The 19,516-nt window shown below is 39.8% G+C and overlaps 1 protein-coding gene across 7 annotated transcripts in view; it reads left to right on the top strand.

The window, feature by feature from the left end:
* The window catches only part of TENM2 (teneurin transmembrane protein 2), a 1,283,391-nt gene that overhangs the window by 1,849 nt on the left and 1,262,026 nt on the right, over nt 1–19,516 (top strand). For 6 of the 7 annotated variants that reach the window (XM_032252759.1, XM_032252757.1, XM_032252755.1 and 3 more), the window contains exon 1: nt 8,381–8,862. The exons of the other annotated variant lie outside the window; for it this stretch is intronic. The gene's annotated coding sequence lies outside the window, so the exon portion shown is untranslated. Of the gene's footprint in view, nt 1–8,380; nt 8,863–19,516 lie in introns of those variants that run through there. 7 annotated transcript variants of the gene reach the window in all.

Below are 19,516 nucleotides of genomic sequence, written 5' to 3'. Positions count from 1 at the left end.
GTATAGTCAGAATCTCTAACACTCTTTAACAATGAGGACCTTTGGCTCATCTCCTCTTTCCCTCCCTTCTTTCTCCTTTCTATCCCTCCTTCTTACTTCCTTTCTTTCGCTTTCATTCTCCTTTCCCCCTTTCCTTCCTCCCAGCATCACGGTCAAGTGCTGGGGTGTGTCACTGCCAAGCTGTAATGGTCTTGGGTGAGTAATTTAGCTTCCGTAGTCCTCATTTTCTACAACTGTGAGATGCTTATAATAACAATATCTCAAACTGTTGCTTTGAGGAAAAATTTTATTAATATATGCCAAGTACTAGAACAATAACCATAATATAGTAAGCACTTCGTAAAAGATAGTCATTGTTTTTCCCTAAACTGTAGGTATTAGTCCAAGCAACATGCAAAGCACCTGGGTTTTTTTTGGCAAGGGAGTAAAAGGAATTTTCCTGGTAGAGGATAGGAATAGTTTTTTAGCATGATGCTCCTCTCCACTTTCTTGTATGATTATATTTCAAATACCATTTTAAAGTGTATTTTCAGAGTTATTTTTTCTTATTCCCTGCTCATTAGAAACCCATCTCTATGTCTCTATTCTCTGAGAGTATTCTCTACCATGCCTCTGTGAGGATACGTGGCTTGGTGAGCAACGGGAGAGAAGAACAAACTTAGTAATGCGGAAAGCCAGAGTGCATAGGAAAAATAACAATTATATAGCCCTCGCAAAATGTTTTTCATCTTGAAAATGCTTTGAAAACATTAACTAATTAATTAATCAAAAAGAATTTCTACCAATCAGTGAAAATGCTCCTTACAATGTATCAAGCCTCTTGAAAGGTATTATTTATTCAGGGATGTTTTCTCTTTTCTCTTTCGTCTAAAAGGAATCATCAGTTTCTTTTTTTTTTTTTTTGGAGACATTTCAAAAGATCGTGTGGAATCTCTGCATGCTTCTTTTGTTCTACACATCCCAGCAAGCATGAGCATGTGAAAATGCACGCATGCACACACATTAACAAATGCAAAAGGTTCTTTTAGGACTGAGCCCCTTGACAGGAAATGCATCAGAATATTATATAAAATTTTCTAATCCAATGTGCTTATCAGCTTTTTATTAACCTGAAAGCAATTTCAAAACAAACAAACAAACAAAAAATCCTGTTGAATCTCACGTTATCAGCTTCACCTATTACATATGGGCATCTACATTCCTGTCTCTTCTACTGCCCTCTGACCTGCTCTAGAGCTGGTGCTGTGTCACCATCTCCCCAGAGCCTAGCTACTCATAGAGCCTCCAAAGCATCAGCCCTATTCTCTGGCCTACAAAGCATAACTTAATCTCTTTGTGACATTGCAGGAGAATAGTAATAATAATCTTATGTCTATTAATTCAACAAATATTGAGCACCCGCCATTCATTTATTTATATATTCCTATAACATATACTTTATTCAGTGCAAGTCTTTGTGTGAATCACAGTGATGGATTCAAAGATGATCTGGACAGGGTTATTGCATTCAAGGGGTTTGTTGTCCAGCTGGAAAGAGAAGGCAAGAACATAAATAACCTTAATATAAAGGAGACATGATGAACACCAACAAAGAAGCACCGTCAGAAGAGGGGGAGGATTTTTGGCTGGGGCATTCAGGGAAGCCTTTTTGGAGTAGATGATGCCTGAGTGGGATATTGAAAGAGGACTTGGCTTGTGGAACTGATGGGGGTTGGGTGATATTCCAGATGGAGGCAAATAAGAGGGGAAAACCATAGACAAAGGAAATTATGGTTTATGAGAATCATTTGACTAGGGCCTAGGTAGGGAAAAGGATAGAAGATAAACCTAGGAAATGTGGATTGGCCCTGTGTTTGGGGAATGCACAGCGTTTACAGCACTATACTGGATTCTTACCAATAGCAGCCATCAACGAATCAGTCTCATCACTCAGAACAATGACAGTGGTGTAGATATGGCCTCCAAATGCCTATCCAGGCAGTCGCTGCTGATCAGATGTGTTGGAACACATTGGTTTATGGGAGGAAAAGCACATCACACCACAATCGAAGAATGGATTCAAAGTCAACATCATTAATATCATTGCTATTCTACAGTATTGTAATTCAAAGACATGCAGAAGTGCTATTGAAATGCAGTATTGGGAGGCTTACCTACATATTAAATTAAGCCTTCACATTTTGTATGGAAAATTTTAATTTTATCTTCTTTATCCTCTGGTTATCAGTTTCTGTTTCTTACTATTAGTAACTTTCTTTTTTCTTTTCTTTTCTTTTTTTTTGAGACGGAGTCTCACTCTGTTGCTCAGGCTGGAGTGCAATGGTGCAGTCTTGGTTCACTGCAAACTTTGCCTCCCAGGTTCAAGTGATTCTCCCACCTCGGCCTATCAAGAAGCTGGCATTACAGGTGCCCGCCACCATGCCCAGCTAATTTTTGTATTTTTAGTAGCACGGGGTTCACCATGTAGGTCAGGATGGTCTTCAACTCCTGACCTCGTGATCCGCCTGCCTCAGCCTCCCAAAGTGCTGGGTATTTATTATTAATTTTCTGGTAAAAACATTTTACCTCTGGTTTTCTAATTCTCTGTGGGCTCTGAGCAAATATGTAAAGGGTTTTTGGAATTTAAATTCAGAGACAAGTTGAGTATTGCCCATCCAGTATGCCTGGGACCAGAAATGTTTCAGAGTTATTTTTTCAGATTTTTGTAATATTTGCATATATATAATTAGTCACCTTAAGGATTGGACTGGTGTAAACACATAATTCATTTAACTTTCATATACTGTTTATATACAATATGAAAGTGATTTTATAAAATATTTTAAATCATTTTGTGCATGAAACAAAATGTGTGTACATTGAGCCATCAGAAAGTAAAGCTATCAGGCATGGAATTTTCCACTTGAGTCATACTGGTGCTCAAAAAGTTGCCCATTTTGGAGCATTTCAGATTTCAAGTTTTTGGATTGGGGATGTTCAAACCGTACTATTACATCTGTGTGAGGTTCTCAGACATCATTTTTTTTTCTAGCTCATTTCTGGAAAGATAAATAATTGTCGTTCAACATACCAAACAAGCTTTCTACCCTTAAATTATAGAACCAAGATCTCATTGGTTACCCTTTTCTATACAAGGTGCCCTATACAAAAAATGCAAATGCCGCCACATAAGTAAACTAATGGCATCGACTTAATCTGCCTGATTGAGATGATATTCTCAAGGGTTTTTCCTGATCTCTCTTAAAAGTAGGAAGTCACAATGTCTACTAAATCTTTTAAAGGATGTAGAAAACACTGGAAACAAACATGGAGAATTGCAGTGATTAAAAACAATCAGTTTGTTTCTACTTCTAAATTTCCCATCCTGATGAAAGTGAGAATTCTCTAGTACATATCCCCTGTAAAGGATTTTACAAAATTGATGAGAATGTCTGTTGAGACTGTGTGACCTGGGAAATGACTGACAATTACAGTGCAATGCTATTTAAAAGCAAAGGGAATAAAGGCTCATCAATGAGAACTCAGATGCCTTTGCTCCAGTGACACTCGTTTTGTTTGGTCTTGCCCTCCAAGCTCCATGTACATCAGTTTTCTAATTTGCCAAATAAAACAAATAAGGCTCCCTTCGAGAGGCTAGCCTGAGTTTAAGTGTTCTTGGAAAATAATGATACTACTGTACATGAAGTGTTGCGCACACTAAGTAAAAATAAGCCGTCACCATCACCCCTCCCTACATCTGCCTCCGTGTGCAAATGGATGAGAGAAGTTAGAGACAGCAGAATGCAGAGTTCACCGTACAGAATTAGTCAGCAGGCAAGCCTGGCATTGCTTTCCACCTTGGATGCTTACTAGTTGTATAAGTTGGCTGTATCTGATTTGCTCTTTTGAAGCCTCTGTTTCTCTGTCTATAAAATGGGGATCATGGCTGTACCTGCTGCAGAGTTGCTACGAAGAATAACTCTGATGATCTATATTAAAGTACTTAGCATTATAAGTGTTACATGACTTCTCAAAAAGCTTAAAAGTTCGTGTTCTGGGTTCCCCAGCAGAATATCAACTAACATTTTAAGTTTTCTGCAAAATTTTCCTTGAAGGTTGCCCTTCATGCCTTTCTTAACTGGTTATTCTTATCATGAGTTAAGGATTGCACTGCACATGTGAACAAAAATCAACCTATCATATACATAGGAAGGGGGTATCAAAAATCCCTGAGACCTTTCTGCTGCCTGAAGTGTTTTCTAGGGAATACCTTTATCGTAGTGGGGAGGAGGGAGGAAAGAGGGGTTAATATTTAAACTTTTCTTAGAAACCTCACTTTGTTCATAATATTTCAGTGTAGAGCAGGTTAAATAATAGCCAAACAATTTCAAGAGACAAATCAGGGGCTAGTGTGTATTTATAGCTGGATGCATATGTCTGTAGCTGTGAGGTATGTAAACAGAATGGATACAATTTGTGGATGCTCTTTGTGTGCACCTACAGAGAGGACAGAACAGGGAGATGAATGCTGGAGATAAGGTAGAGGATGCAAAAGACTGAGATACTTTTCCATATGGAAGGATCTCATTCTCACAGACCTGATTGGTATAGGCTAAGATCTCTGCAAAGGGCTACACACACTGATCCAGTTACAAAGTAATACTCCGAAATGGAAAGGTGTTTAACAAAAGCTTCCTATTTGTAATCAAAGCTTCCCTTTATCACTGAGCATGCCCAGCAGTCAGCTTAGAAGCAGAGCTGTACAAAATGCAGTTTTTACTTTCCCGTGGCTTGTAGCCACTGCTGCTGCTGACAATGAGCAAGGAGGCGGTGAGGCATTGGGTTACAGGTAAGGCCTGAAAAGGCAGAGGAACAGGGGCCTGAACAAAGGTGGAGCCTTGAGGAGAGGTAACAGGTGGGAGGGGTGGTGCAGAGGCTTGCTTGGCACCGGGCAGCATGTCCTCTCTGAGTGAGGGTGCCCCTCTGGCTCCCGCAGCCAGGATCTGCTGAAAATCTTGGATAGCCCTGCTGCCACTTATAACGTCCTATACCACATGTCTGCAGTGAGAGATGCCTGGGTTTATAATGTAGCTCTGCATTATGACACTGGTTGTGACCTTGGTAAAATAACTTTAAGTCTCTGAATCTCAAATTCCTTATACGATTTGATGAAGGGGAAAATGCACCCGCAGTACCTCTCCCTGGCAGATAGATCCTTGGGCATTATCAAATACTATAGCCTGGCTAAACTGCAACACCACACCGACATCACCTTGCCCCCATACCAATCTCCTCCGAAACTGTGAAGTCAAACAGACCTAGGTTCAAATCCTAACTCTGCCACTTACTAGCTGTAAGACCTTGGGCAAGTTGCTTGTGTGTGTGTGTGTGTGTGTGTGTGTGTGTGTGTGTGTAAGAGAGGGATTGAGAGAGGGACAGTGAGTGACTTTAGCTGCCAGATATTATGAGATAAAATGGGAAATAAAAATAGACATATCACTCTCCCTGTGGAGTTTATAGTCCAGCAGGTTTAGGTTTGTTGGGAGCCTTAGTTTCATTGCCTGTAAATTGGAAATATAAGCACTTAGCCGAAAGAATTGTTGTTAAGGATAAAATGAGAAAAAAAAAAAAATCTAAGCAGGGTGCCTAGCACATGGTGGGTACCCAATAGTAGATTAAGAATATTCTCGGCAAAGTGTCTCATGTCTATAATCCCAGCATTCTGGGAGGCCAGTGGGGTGGATCACCTGAGTCCAGGAGTTCAAAACCAGCATGACCAACATGGCAAAAACCCATCTCTACTAAGATTACAAAAACCAGCCTGGTGTGGTGGCACACACCTGTAATGCTACTGGAGAGGCTTAGGCACGAGAATCGCTTAAACCTGGGAGACAAACATTGCAGTGAGTAGAAATTGTACCACCGTACTCCAGCCTGGTGACAGAGCAAGACCCTATCACAAAAAAAAAAAAAAAAAAAAAAAGAAAGAAACCAGAATATCCTACTGCATGCCTCTTTAATTCTTACTATACTGAATGATTTATCTCTGTATTCCCCCATAATGTCATCCCCAGCATCTGTCTACCATATGTCCCAGGATCCCCTTTCATGTAGTCTGATGGGCTATTGGACAACATGACAGAGTTTAGTCACATGGACTTTAGCACCAGACAGACCTGTGTTGGAGTCTTTCTCTGCCACTTATCCAGATATGTGACCTTCTGCAAGCTACTTAATCTCTCTCAACCACATTTTACTCATCTGTGAACTGGGAATATAAACAGCTCCCCCACCTAAGAATTATTATACTTATTCCAACAAGAGAAGTATGTGTGTGTGTGTGTGTGTGTGTTAGAGAGTGAGAGTGGATTTGATTAAAAAAGACACATTCTTGTACCCACGGAGTTTACAGTCTAGAGGGTTTGTGTGTGTCTAGAAGACATATACTAGCTAAGTCCTAACACAAATGGAAAATTGAATCTACAAGTTTTTTAAAGTTACACGATGCCTTGAACACCTGTAATCAGCCAGAAAGATCTCAGACCACTTCCCTGAAGAAGTTGCTGCTGGAAGATAGATGAAGGATAAATAGGAGTTTGCTAGATGAAGAGGGGTGAGAAACGTATTCCTAGCAAGCCTTGAGTAAATTCCCCTCATTAGCATTTTCAGCATATGATCACTGTCTTCTTGTTAGAAGACAAGCCCAAAGAGTATGTAGACGATGCCTTTGTCATCCTCTGCCACAGCTAGGATAGCACCTTGAAGGAAGTAAGTGTTCAGTAAATATCCTTGAATGAGTGAATGTTACAAAATCAATGAATTTCTTGAATGAAATCAAAAGTAATTGCCATGGCCTCATCCCATGGCTTTATTAAGAAGGCAACTAAAGAAGATGCAAATTGTAGTGAAAGCAGCATAGACCTTGCAGGAGGACAGACGGTGCCTTCAGTCAGGCCTGTCCCTTGATGGAAGTAACACCACATCTCACTGTCTCCTCATATGTAGAAGGGGGGTACGATACATAGTTTCTTTACAGAGTTCCTTTAAAGATTAAGATGGCACCTAAATAAAACCGCGACCAAGAGTATGTAATCAAGAGATAAGTATGACTAATATTAGTACTATCATGACATTGGCAGATTTCAGGCACGCAGTTTTTTAAGGTTTGTAGGTCATTGAACACAACAAGCCAGGTACAGCTTGAAGGCCAGAGGATGTTATCACCCAAACACCCACCAGGACTTTACCTTGCTGTACTTGCCTAGCGTTCATCCACACTCCTCATCCTATCTCCAGTGACTAAGGGTCAGACTGCACGGTTTAGATTCCTGATGTGTTGGGTCTGATATACTGGCAGTTGCTAACATTCTGGGGCCTCGGTTTCCTCCTAGGGTGGATCATACAGTGTTCGAACAGGTTAAAATCAGATAATTCACAGGCAACACATTCCGCAGAGCCTGCACATGGTAAGCAAGCAATACCCGTTCAGCTGTTACTATTAAAACCGCCAGGCCCTGCTGGATTTTCTGTTAATTACCCTGTAAACTGAAACAGCCTTTCCTGGGCTAAGAATTGTTTCTTTTGATAGATTCTCTTTATGGAAAAAAAGAAAAAAAAAGAAGTAACTCCTCTCTGAGGTCTGGAAGTCTAGCTTCCCCATTACTACGTCCTTGGGTGCAGGTTCAGGGCGACCGGGCAGCCAAGGTGAGGCAGGTGAGCAGCGGCTGAAGGCTCTGGAGCCTTTGCTTCTCTCAGGAAGCTACAGAGCTCGGCTCTGCCCTGCTCTGCGGTTCCTAACCCTGGAAGAAGCGGTCTGGGTCCAGCCGAGCACTGGGCATGCTCGCGAGAGCCAGAGCAGGCTCGGGTCGTCTGCAGGACCCCAAGGCTTGCTGAGCTCCCCTGTTCGCAGTGACCCGGGTGTAGCTGCGGTGCATCGGGTTTCGCAGAGCGGATTCCTCGGTGCTTGCAGCCAGGGATCCAAGCCTCCCCAGGCTAATCCCAGAGCCGAGCTGAACTCCGAGCCGCCCGGGGCTTGCGCGCTCAGTTCCTGGGCTTGGAAACGCCCGACTGGGGTTCTCTCTGCAGACAAAGGGGTGCGCGTGTCCCTAGCGCCCCTCTTTCTCAGCCGTGAGCCCCTCCCTGGCTGCGTACCCCGCAGCCACAGCAGCTGCAGCCCCAGCGCCACCACCCAGCCCCGGCGGCCTGGGCCGGTGCGCGCTCTCGGGGCCCAGGGATTGGCTCGTACTCCCCATTCAGGGACCGCGAGGCTGGCGGGCTGGCGGCGCACAGCGCTGTGCGTGTGTGTGTGTGTGTGTGTGTGTGTGTGTGTGCGGGCGCGCGCGCGTGTGTGTGCGTGTGTGTGTGTGCGCGCGTGTGTTGTGCGGCGCGCGGGCGAGCGCGTGTGTGCGCGCGAGGGCTCGCGTGCAGGAGCCACTGGGTGTGCGTGCGTGTGTTATGGGTTTGATTCCAAAGCAGGTTGCACATTGGTCCTGGGTGGCTCGCAGGCTCAGGTCGTGCTTGGGCGTCCTCCTCCTAATCGTTTCCGAAGTAGCAGCAGCAGCAGCACCAGCAGCAGCAGCAGCAGCAGCCGCCGCCGCGGCAACATCGGCAGCGGCAGCAGCTCAGCGGCACAACCGGCAGAACTGTGCAGAAGCGAGCACCGTTTGGGGAGTCCGGGGGGCGGGTAAGAGGGAGGAGGGGGAAAGCCTGTCTTGGTCTTTGGGATTATTTTTTCCCCTTCTTTCCCTCTCTCTCTTTCTTGAGGGTGTGTGTTGCCCCTCGAAGTGAAGGAATTTTGCTCCAAAGCGAGCTGGGACCGAAGACTCTAGGCTAAGTTATCTATGTAGATGGTGTCAGGGAGCGAAGCTACTGACCGAGCTGCTGGTAAATGTTTTTCACTTCTTACTCTTTAATGCTTAAGGCTATTTTTTCCCCTTTCTTTCTTTCTTGTTTCCTTTCTGTTGCTCCTCATTCTGCAATCGCTCCTGAATCAGCTGCAGTTCTCTTTCTCTCTCTCCTTGCGTTTGTGCAGTTTACAACTTGTTTCATGGTTTTCTATGTATTTTTTTTTTCCTCCTTCATCCTCAGATGAATGCTGGAACATTTAAATTCGGCACTTCGGGAGGTCATCATTAGTTGCATGAGTTTCCGGGGGGAGGGGAAAAATGCTAGAGCAGACTGTTATTTCCCTGCAGAAGGACTGCCGGTTTCTCTCTAATGTTCATCGCAATTATAGGGATTTTTTTTTTTTAGGATGCATTTTAACGTTGCATTGCTGTTTAAGGTTATCGTTCTCCAGGAGTACAATGCATTTGACTCAGTTTTGACAGCATGACAGATGCCAGTGATTCCAGAACTACTGTATGGTACATGCTGGCTAAAATATTCAAAATTGCGGGAGGGATCATTTGCATTCCAAAAGAGAATTTCTTTAAAAATGCTGTTTTGCATCACATTGCTACAGATTTGCAGGAGGCAATAATAGACACCACTACCCATGTTGCTTGCCAAGATAATAAACATATAAGTGCTTTAGTGCACCACATACTGTCCTGGACTTCGGTGATTTAGCTATTGCTAAATTTACTTAATAATAAATTTAGGGCTGTGGAGAAAGAGGGAGATCACTGTACTGTTTTATTCAAAATTGTGAGACACGTACAGCAATTTCTCTCAGATCTTACTTGAAGTGGCATCCTGTCAATGGGGGGGGGGGGTTCTGCATACACATGGAATAAAATTATTTAAAATAGCCAGCATAATGAATGCAAATTGAACTCTAACTCTTTTCTTAAAAATAGAACTCACTCTGTAACTCTGGCTGGCAGGATCTGTTTTAAATATTATTTAAAAATTAATCTACAACAGTACTTTAATGCATTCATATCATTTAAAGTTCTTTGGAGGGTGCCTAGTCATTACCATGTTTTATTTGTTTTGCTTTTTTCCTCCTAAGTTTTCAGTTCCAGTTCAGTAGAAAAACTGAAGGGCCAGTAAGCAAAGGCAAATCAGCAATTTAGAAGGGAATCAGTGTATAGTTGTAAAATTTCTGCTAAGCCATGGAAAAATGAACTAACATAATGGCAGCTTAAATGGAGGAAGGGAACCTCTGTGGTACAGCAGGTTGTAGTTTTTGCACATGTATCATCATCCTGAGAAACCCTGAACTCTAAACTCAGGTGAGGGATACATCCAGCTCAGGGATACTCTGAGACACATATATTTTGCAGAAGGAAAATGTTGTTATTCAAGGAAGCCTCCTTCTGCTATGTGGTTGCCATATCATAGAGCAGCAACTTATCTGTGTGCAAAGAGTACCTTTGCAATAATACTCTGAAACTTTGTTTTAATGTAAACATAACTAATGTTGGAAGAACTGCATGAAACAGTGAAGGCTGTTTAGCACTAAAAACAAAACAAACTGTAAATTAACTCAACTAGTCAGACCTTCTTTTATCAAGAAAACACCTACTCTAAGGCACCATGCAAATTCTACTGTTCTGGGTCCCCTGTGTTGACAAAAGCCTTTCTTAAAATTGTGATTGGAATTCCTGAGACCTAAAGCTTATTCCTTCCTTTGTAATCTGCTGATAGTAATAAGGCATTTTATTTAGAATGAAAGCTCAGCTTATTCATGGGTCCCTTGAGATGGCAATATCGCTGTTTTAAAATATTTTCATGGACCTTTGAATGTACTGTCTTCAGCAAGTTAGTGGGGGAAAAACCCAACTTGCATTCATTAAGACCACAGTTGTCTTTGAGTGAAGCATTTGTTTGTCTGGGTACTAAAGAAAAATGTTTTCATATAGTTAACTTCAATCCTAAGAACCCAAGGCACCTAAAGCATCATGATTCTCTCTAATTCTAGGACCCAAACCAAAAAGCAATATACCCCATGCTGGGCAGCTGTATTATTTCTCTGGCATATTCCACACACATGTGTATGAAAAGATAACTGACCAGGCTAAGGATTTATTTTGCTAGGCCCATGGGGCAAGATTTCTAATTGTTATGTAACATAGTCAGATCTTGAATTTATTTATGAAACATCAAAATTAGCTTCAGTTTCAGTATCTTCACTAGACTCGAAGACTTTGAGTACATTGATTTAAAGAAACTTTCTTTCTTCCTACTGAGGTTGTTTGTTTTTTTTTTACCCACCCACCCCTCTTTCTACTTCTAGTTTCCTGGCAACTTCTGAAAAGCTCTGAGAATTTGTGTTAAAATATTAAACATATCTACATTTTGGGTGTGATGCCAGGTTAGATTACTATTTGATCAACTGGATTTGTATTACTCTTACATAGTTTGGTGTGGTATCGTGTTTGTGGCTTTTTGATGGGTTTGTTATTATCATAATGATTACTTTTTTAAATTAAATCTTAACTTAGGTTATTTTAACTTTTTGTGCCTGGTGTTGGTTTCAGGTTAATGCATGAGAATAATACTATCATCCTGATACCCTTGCTGGTAACTTAGTTTCCTTTCAACTGGTCTTCCTGCTACATTTCAGCATGGCATTGGACTTACTGGGGAGAAGTTAACTTGAGGAGATGGCTCTGTAGACGGACAGGTATCCGAGACTGTTGATTCATGGAACTTGTCAGTCACATTTGGCTGTATTGTTAGAGTTTCTACTTTCATTTTGATAAGAATGGAGGTTTCTCTGTATGTGTGAAGCGTTTATTATGCTACAGCTACTGAATGTTTCTTAACATTAATTGCTATTTTTTCATTGTGCAATTGAAGGGAACTTTGAACTACTTGTGTGTTTTTAAGGAAAACCTGCTTGGATAGATTTTTTTTTCATTGTTTTATTTCTGTGCAGATTAATTTCAAGACGTGATTTCTGGTGAAATATGGTCAAGGTCATTTCCAAAGGCCTTTTCTTCACTCCCCATTTGAGAGCTAAAGCTTAAACAGAGAGGCAGGCTTAAAGAGGCACAACTTAGCATCAAACTACTTAGCTTGAAGGGGGCAATGTGAAAAGCCTATGTTACTGTCTCTCACTACTTTGTGTGAAGCAACAGTTTTGTTCTTTGAACTGCCAGTTCCTAGTAGCCCTGGTGTACTCACAAGGAGAAAGCTCCCATTCTGTACTTATAGTATATACCACAGCTTCCCAACCTTGAGGGATCATGGCAAGACATATGTATGTGTGTGTGTTTGGAAATATATATATATTGTGTGGGGGGAGGGGACATGTCTTTTGATACATTCTCAGTGGTAGGGGACATAGCAGTATTTGATTAACGTGATATATTTTTTAACAGGATAATAATTTTATAAGAGCCTTGTTTGCTGAAAGCAAATAGTTTTGTCAAAATATTCTTTGTACTTCTGGTTTATATTTTGCTTTATAAAGGGAACATTCACATTGTTCAGTACTATGCACTATTAGCAACAGACTTTTAAAAAAATTATTTGGGGTTGTTTTCTCTACTTAACAAAGCTAAATCACTACTTAACTTAATTATTTTAGCTGTGTTAAGAGTGTGCAATATAAGGATAATATACCTGGTCCTGCTCATATTTCCAAAAGATTTCATAAAATTATAGAGGTAGAAAATGTTTTCTCTAAAATTCATGTTACTCGTGACTCTAGTCCATTTAATATATCATATACTATAATATGATTCTGAAACTGAAGTACTGCATCCTTTTTATGAATTCTTAATGGGAAAAAAAAGGAAGCATCTGGGAAATAGTTTGCAAATAAAGTTCCTTCATTTATACTGCCAGACTTTCATTGGTCCACCTCTCCTAAGTATAGAATTACGAGCTTTTTAGGCAAAAAGAATGATCAGGGAAGAAGTACAGTAATGTGCTTTTCGGCTGTACTACGAATGAAAAGAGTGCAGGTATTTTAACACTTTTCCTGTGAATTTAATAAAGAGAAACTGAAACCAAATAACGCAGCTAATATGTTAGAATAGACTCTATATTCCCCATAAAGATTTTTTTTTCTATTTTTTGATGGAACAATTGACTCCCTTTCCTTATTAGCACTGTGTGGCTCCTGTCAGCATATTCTTGGTAGATGCTAAAGGACCACCTCTGTCTTGGGAAATATAAGAGTGCATCATTTGGGAGGAAAGAGATGGTTTCTTTGAAAGGTGAGACTTCTCAGGACTTGACAGCAATTCTTTGAGAGAGGCTTGACTCACCTGGAAATTTGTTTAGACGACCTGTGGAGAATGCCCAGTGTAGCTTCCATCTCTAACTCAGTTCCGCTATAGGTTTTTGGAACATAAATATGAAGTTTTCAGCTCATTCATCCTTACTATTACATGAGTTTATGATTTCTGGAATGTGACGCACATCTATAAACGTGTAGAACCCTGCTTTCAAAAAGCCAGTCAATTTTACTGCTATGATGACTAAATTATTTAGCTATATGTAAGGTTAAGCCTATTTAAAAAATATTAGAAGTTTTGTAATCATTTCTGTTAATATGACTTTTGTAAAGTGCTTTTATTAAGTTATATAAAGGGGAGTTATGTACCTTATAAAATAAAGAACTCATTTATGAATTTGGTTCCAAAGAATAAGTCATTTCTTTTGTTTATTTAGGTTTTGCAGTTTTTAATTTACCTAGTAGGAGACAGGGACTAAAGCAGAAGGCGGTAATTCATATGATGAAGGTGAAATTGATACTAATGATGATATACCGATTCTAAATCTTGAGGTGGGACATATCACAGAGCATTCTCATGGAAAAAGTTTACATTTAAATATCATTATTATTGCATAGAACTTCACTGATACTCAATATTTTGACATCTCTCCTACTTCAATTAGAACAATAAGAGTCTTTGTGGAAAAAAAAACTACTAAATAGAAATGATTTTGGCAGAGGTTAAAAAATCTCATAATGTGAAATAATTATTTCAGAAAATTGTATAAGCTGCTTGCTATATTTGTAACATCTTTTTTTAAAAAAAAAAGTCACTTCAAAATTTCATTGTAAATGTTGGAAATAGTCAAGTTAGGTTCCTAGATTATTTCTAAGAATAAAACTGAACCATGAGAGAAGATAGCTATATTCATGCATATGGCTAGTCTAAACAGTAAATATCTATATAGCTAAAATCATATTTATTGCTGGATAACTCCTTGCAACAGACTCTCCAATCTTAATTATGATAATTTTTCTAATCCATTTCATATGTAAGAGTATATAGTTATATACCACACATTTCAGTAGAAATCACTTAGAAGAAACATAGGCAAATTAAAGCTACAGTATATTTTATTCTTTATTTTTAAAAAAATTCCTTCAATAAGCAGTTTTTAGATTCCCAAGACAGGCCATGTAATCTGTGCACCTCTAAGAGCGAAATCTGGTGGTAAAAGTCTTTTGATACCAAAAGGATGTCTAAGAAAGAAAATGACAATAGGGGTTTGTACTTTTTGACAAAAATGCAAATAAAGATTTTTGCTCTTTGTGTCTAAATCGTATTAGAAAGGTGGTTTGGTTTTATTTCATTTTGGGATTTTCTCAGGCAGTAATTGCATACAACTCTGTCTTCCAGTGTGTCCAGCTCATTTCTATTCATGTAGCCTGGTGTGATATGGTACCTGGAACTGGAGACCTAAGTCAAGGTTTGGCACTACTGGCATGGATTCAACAAAGGCCCAAGAAAAGGGCAGTGTGAATTAGTGGGAAGGGGACACAGAGGAACATTTATTCTGTAGTTGGCCACCATTTTCTTACAGTAATGAACTGCCACCAGTTTTATTCTTAACCTCACTGAAACTTCTTAAGAAGGCACAAACCGGCTTCTCTATATTTTAACCCCATGAATAATAACATAATTATCAGAAAAGCATTTCACAGCGGTTAGGGCTCCACAACTTGTGTGACCCAGCATCTAATTTTTCTCCTCTCTAATCCTATTTATATATCCCCACACATAATGAGACGCAGTCAGATGAAACCAATTACTAAAGGAAAAAAAATCAAATTTATTTATTATATTTATTGGATGTGTCTGCTGCTTAATTATCCATTGGTGAATTTACATGTGGCCACAGAGAGGGCTGTGGATGAGTATGGAAAATGATCAATCGTTACTTCTCACAGTCTAGAAGAGGCTGCCAAGTAAACAAGGGAGAAACAAAAAAGAATCCTTCCTCATGCCTATCAAGGTGAGGATCTAAAAACTGAAAGGCATCACCCCAAAAAGTGACGGGTGTTTGGCTTGACAGAAACATCTGGAAAAAATTAAGAGTTACCAAATGTTTCTTAACCACTTTATGTAATGTTAGGAAGAAATGGGAGGTGCTCTGTACTCTTTGGAATAAATAATGATTTAGATGTTCAAAGGTGTGTGTTGCAAAAGTAGCTCAAATGATCAAACAAAGCAGATGGCCAAGTACATCCCTCAGTTGTACTTTTGGGGACAAAGGTGTAAGGATGGTGGGGTGGGATGAGATAAGGTAAGCATGAAAGTTAGGTGAGGTGCAAAACTGTTTGCAAAATTTTATTGATCATTATGAGTAACTCAAGTGAGCAAAGCAAAGCCCAAGATAGCACCACTAACATGGTGAATTAAAATAGATTTTGTGCTAGGCCTTTGAGTGTAAGGACATACACAGACTTATTTTGGGACTTGTATGTTTTGGTTAAAAAAAAATCCTCATCACAATCAAAAATGGTTTTCTTCTGTGTGTTTTTTTTTTTTTTTCTTTTTTTTTTTTTCTTTTTTTTTTTTTTTTTTACTCTGCTCTCAGTTTAATGGGATCAGTCTTAAGCACTGCTTACTTTGTATTTTTTCTCACTTGTTATCATCACACATTTTTGGAAATTTATCAATGTAGAAATTTCCCTTTAAAATAGATAATAACTGGAATAACTATCTTTTCAAGGGAATATGGCAAGGTTAAATTATTATAAGAAGTGTATCTTACTTACGTAATTCTTCAGTTCCAGAGTCCGCAAAATTTTTAAAGTCTATACCATTCATACTCTCAAATCTGAAAGTATATATGAGCTTCAGAGAGGAAAACAAACTGCTATTGAACTTGAGACATTTGGAAGCTGTCCTCTAAGAATCACTGAATGAAATATGTTTTAAGAGCTGTGGGCCAGGCGCGGTGGCTCACACCCGTAATCCCAGCACTTTGGGAGGTCTAAGTGGGTGGATCACCTGCAGTCAGGAGTTTGAAACCAGCCTAAATGTGGAGAAACCCTGTCTCCACTAAAAATACAAAATTAGCAGGGCATGGTGGCTCATGCCTGTAATCCCAGCTACTTGGGAGGCTGAGGCAGGAGATTTGTTTGAACCTGGGAGGCAGAGGTTGCAGTGAGCCAAGACAGCGCCACTGCACTCTAGCCTGGGTAACAAGAGGGACAGTCTGTCTCAAAAAGAAAAACAAAACAAAAAAACAACCAACCAAACAAAAAAATAACCTTGTGGCACACCATTATTACATAATTTAGAGAAGCCACTGAGTAAATTATGACTTATTGTGAATTACCAGGTATTTGTAGAAGCTACCATTCAATTCAAGCTTTGTAGATTATCTTTTGTCACCATTGGCTGCAGAGAAATTAAAAGGGCACCATAAATCTTGGGAGTGATTTGATACTTGCAGACTTAGCAAGAAAATATTAGAGATGAGCATCTTTTTTTTATTTGTTGTAATGTATATTTTAAACGTTATTCTGTAACAGAAGTTAGCTGTTACAGAATAAAAGTTGCTCTCAGCAGGATTCATTGCAGAAACCAAACAGTAAATAGATAGAGAGCCTGAACCCTTCTTCCTACAGCAGTGATTTTTCACTCAGCTATTCCCTCAGGCCACTCTAGGTATATGAGGGGCACTGGGTCTTTTTATATGATTTGTGTATGTTCCCATAGATTGTGAAGTCTATTCCTGGGCAATTTTCAAGTTAAAATTGTGTTACAGCTACCCTGAAGGTTGTCATTTCTTGGTTTTTCTCTTGTCAGTCAATTCATAAGTGTTTATTAAGCCCGCATGGGGTGTACACAGAATCGTACACAGTTTGGGAGGGTATGTGTTTGTGGATGATTGGTCGCTGCTCTAGAAGTTTATAGTCTGTAGGCAAAAGTACTATTGTGTGTGTGTGTGTGTGTGTGCGCACGCATGTGTGTGAGTGCATATGTATAAAATAGTATTTTAATTACAGAAGTTTAGTAGGTGTTTGTGTGTGTGTGTGTGTTTAGAACTCCAAATGTATTTACTCTGAGAAAAGCATAGCTTCAGGTGAGGTCAAGGATATAACTTCTCAGCTTTCCTTCCTTTTTTTTTTTTTAATTGAGATATCTAATAACAGACATGATTAAGTAAAGGGTAAAGCCAGAGGGCCAGTATTAAACTGTGTATCCTTGCCAGGAGGAGTCAGATCATTGCTCACATCTGGGTTTCAGAGTAAGGACAAATTCGGATGCTGGTCATTTTTAGGATGTGCCTGTTGCCTGTGTAAATTTAATCAGTGAATAGACAAATGACTCCATGCCCCCAAGCTGTCAATTTATATTTTTCATGAGCAAGGAATCAATTTATGATTTACTTTTATTTCAAGAAGGGGTTTTGGAAAAATGATAGGAATTGGGAAGGAGAGAAAAGTTTCAAGTATTCCCCAAATGCTCCTTGGATGAAAAATGTTCTCTAAAGGATTGTATTTCCCTGTTGAACTTGAAAGCATGTAGTGAATATGTAGGTTCCGGGATTTACTTTTCAAAACTTGTTCGCACTCATTTTTTATCTATCATTTGTGGGAAGGGTAATATTCTTGAAAAGCACCAGGTGAATAGCTCTGAAAGTGGATGGCAAAAGAGGAGTGCTTGGCAAAACTGACCCTTTCCACAACCCTGGGTAATAGCTTCCTAGACTTGGGCAGGCAGCTCTGATTTTTGACCTCCCCTGTCAGGCTCTTGATTCGTCCTCATTTTGACTGTGATTTTCAAGATGTACATATCTCAATTTCAGTAAATCATACATACCTAAGCCATCAAAATTTCCTTTCCATCTTCTGTTCCTTGTTGATCTGAATCACAGAAGCAATGGCTGAAGAAAAAAAAAAGAAAGAGCTTTTGCTGATATGTCCCTCATTTCAACTTTGACTTAGCTCTTTTCCTGTTGGGTTTCTAAGGATTTATTTATGAGATTGTTTATCTCTTGCTGCCAAAGTCCTTCTGAATGCAGTTTTTTTTGATGAGGAAATATTCTTTACGACTCACCAAATTGCAAGTTGCAGGATCTCTTCATTTATTTTCCAATAATTTAGAGAATTCACCAACACAGAATACATCTGTACAATTTGAATCATTATTTTTGATTCTGGGATTAGGTCATGTTCTCTCTTGTTAAGGTAAAGACTAATTCTGGCTAACGTAGGTGGAAAAGAAATGTGTTAAAAGGATATTGAGAATAATAGAGTCACCAAAATGAGATATAGAAACAGGCATTTCTCCTTCTGTCCCTGAACACTGGCCTGGCTGGAGCCCTCCATGTCCCTCACACTGGAAACCGGTAACCATGAGCATCACCCACACAGCTGCCCTAGAAACGTAGCTGCTTACACGATGCCTGCAAGAAACTCACCCCCATCCTTGTTTCTGAGGGTCCCTGGCTCCCCGTTGAAAGTTCTGAGCTGGTGCATCCACTGATTTGGCTTTGTATTGATTAAGTGTCCAACCCCTTTTTACTAGGCAGTCTGGGAAATTGAGAGTCAGCCCCTACATCTTACATAATAAGAAGCAAAGACTTTGAATTCCTTCAATATATATATGAGATTCCCTCAAAATAAAAAGTACAGGGGCAGTCAACAAAACAGATTAGGGTTTTTTTTTAATTTATTTTTTTATTTTTTGAGCGAGAGTCTTGCTCTTTACCCAGCCTGGAGTACAGAGGTGCAATCTTGGCTCACTGCAACCTTCACCTCCCGGGTTCAAGCAATTCTCGTGCCTTAGCCTCCCAGTGGATGGGATTACAGGCATGTGCCAACCACACCAGGCTAATTTTTGTATCTTTTGTAGAGATGAAGTTTCGCTATGTTGTCCAGGCTGGTCTTGAACTCCTGACCTCACATGATCCTTCTGCTTCAGCCTCCCAAAATGCTGGGATTACAGACATGGGCCACGGCACCTGCCTCCCCGGCCCCACCAAATATTTACCATTATTCTTTTTATGGAGAATAACCCATAGGATCTTAGGGAAGTGTGTCAGAGAGTGAACTTAAAAGCTGAAGAGCAATGAGAAAATTGCTCTTTTGGTGATTGAATTGGCATGCATTCTAGATGATAAATGTATTAAGCCACATGCTTTCATTTTAGCACACACCGAACTCAAATATGTTGGTCTTGTAGAATTCCTTTTGGTATCATCAAGAGTTACATTAAAATGTTATCCACTGGAACTCTGCTCATTTTGAAGTTAAAGATAATTCTCCTGGAATGGGCTGATGTTTGCCTATGTAAAAGTATACAAAGAAAGCACGTTAATCACAGGAATTCTCGATATCAGAAAAATGTTACATTTCTGCTTGTAAATTAGTAATAAGTAATGT

The sequence above is a fragment of the Sapajus apella genome, unplaced genomic scaffold (genome assembly GCF_009761245.1).
Source record: "Sapajus apella isolate SASKATOON/1434 unplaced genomic scaffold, GSC_monkey_1.0 scaffold79, whole genome shotgun sequence".
Classification (NCBI taxonomy): Eukaryota; Metazoa; Chordata; class Mammalia; order Primates; family Cebidae; genus Sapajus; species Sapajus apella.
The sequence above is the reverse complement of the archived record's forward strand: the minus strand, read 5'-3'. Positions and strand labels throughout refer to the sequence as shown.